This window comes from Octopus bimaculoides, chromosome 22 (genome assembly GCF_001194135.2).
Source record: "Octopus bimaculoides isolate UCB-OBI-ISO-001 chromosome 22, ASM119413v2, whole genome shotgun sequence".
NCBI classification, from domain to species: Eukaryota; Metazoa; Mollusca; class Cephalopoda; order Octopoda; family Octopodidae; genus Octopus; species Octopus bimaculoides.
Genome location: NC_069002.1, coordinates 2,426,160 through 2,428,615, shown reverse-complemented (window position 1 = coordinate 2,428,615; position 2,456 = coordinate 2,426,160).

Genomic DNA, 2,456 nt, shown 5'->3' with positions numbered 1-2,456 from the left:
TATATATATATATATATATATATATGCACATGGCGAGCAAACATCAATCCATGACACCCGCACGTATGAGACATATGCACACTTATTTCAAAAGAACAAGTAAATCCAAATCTAAGCTGGATATCTGCGCAGTCTGCCAGAATGGCGTATTAACAAGTTTCAGAAGAAGTGATGATTTAAACAAAGAAAACTTTGCAAAAGAACTTAAATAAGTCTCGATGAATAACAGAGCAATACTTACATCCGTATGCATATATGCATACATACTTACAAAACATACATACTTACAAAACATACATATATACGTACGTACATATATACGTACGTACGTACATACATACATACACATATACATACGTATATACATACGCATGTGCATTCATACGTACAAACACATATTTACAAACACACATACACGCTCATAAACATACATACTTACGCATGTACATTCATACGTACAAACGTACATACATACATACATATATACATACATACATACATAAAGTCGGTGATGTTAACTACATTCCGATGAAGGAGACTAGTTTCAGCTTGGTGACTGTCTCTATTGAAGAGAAATTTGAAAGAGAATTCTAAAATTACGCACATACAATCTAGGTATACAGTGCAATATTTACATAGCACATATATACATACTGCACATACATATATTAATACATGCACTCACTCACACACACATACACACACAGAGACACACACATATACATATAGCATAGTTATATCAACAAAGTGAATGAATAATTTAGACTGCACTTCAACAAAACTTTCACGCCGCAAGCTATTAATATATGTAAGCTGATGTACAGTTGTATCCTTAAAACTAATATCAATGAATGCAGACTCTCGGCTTGTGAACTGCGTTAAATTTAATCACTATTGAAATATCTCGAAAACTTTCAAGAACGCCATTGTGTAATTAAAATTAAATTAATATCGATTTCAGCCTAAAAATATAGGTTTATGACAAATTAAATTAATATTAATTAGTAAGAAGGCGAAGTCATCTTGACTAAGAATTCGTAATCCGTTGTGACAACGACAACGATAAACTCAATGAAAATGTCGAATAAAATCTAGAAATTCTAGTTGGTCACGTGGTTCTCCACCGCTCTCCTCTTTACAGACTACAGTCTGAAAGGAGTGAAACAAAGCATTGCTTAATATAAATTTGACTGACAATATCTGAAAATAAAATGTATGCTAGGTTTCGATGGAATTCTTTAAACAGGTAATCTTTAAAGTAAGAAAGTAACGTAAAATCGACTACGTTGCAACGGAACATCCTAGAACTACTTCTTTTTTTTTTACAATACAGCCTACTGTCTAGAAGAAATGAAATACAATGATTGGATAATGCAATTTTAGATGCAATATGACTGAAAGTATAACGTATTGTGGATTTCAATGAAACTCTTTTATTCATTCGTCTCCTTTATACGGGGTTAAACAACTGCAACAAAATAAAGTATAACCTCTAAATTTAATAACTATTATAGCTGAAATTCAAGAATATACCGCAGACATGTTGCATCCTTAAATTATTCTCACAGAGATCACCGTGACGATATTTACTTCATAGATGAGCTTTTAAATTACAGGTATATATCATGAGATATATGCATGTTCATGCATTTATATATAACGGGTCTGTATCACACACGGCTTGTCTCAACTGAAAATCTTATAGACAACCCGTTCCTAAAATTGTTGCGTACATGAATCGAACCGATAGATATATATACGACATGATTCTTTCAGTTTCCGTCTACCAAATCCATTCACAAGGCATTGGTTGGCCCGAGGCTTAGTAGAAGACATGTGCCCAAAGTGCTACGCAGTGGGATTGAAGCCCCTAACCCCGTGGTTGGTAAGCAAGCTTCTTACCACACAGCCAATCCTGTATACGTATATACATACATACATGCATACATACATGCATGCATACATACATACGTACATACATACACTCACACACACACACACACACACGCACACGCGCGCACACACACACACACATATATATATCAAAATTAAGCGCACACATTTTCTACTTTCTATTGGAGGTGAATAAATGGCTGATGCAAAATAATTTGATGTTGATAGAGCAATGCTGTTAAGAAAATTACGATGGACAAGCGCAAAGCAATAAGATCTGACCATACAGTCACTTTTCTAAACAACGCTTAACATTACTTGCGATAAACATATTAGTGAATGTGGATGTGTTTGTGTATTTGTGTGGTCATTAAGAAAATTGGACACTTTCCCACATATCAAGTAACTCTCTTTGATTTACAGAATTCTCTAAATGTGTTGCTATAAATATACTTAGAAAGAATTAAATAGATTAGCAGCTTCGTGAAATTTACTACTTGGGTTATTAGTCTATATATTCTTACGAAACATATGTTTCTAAGTATATATATACATATATATAT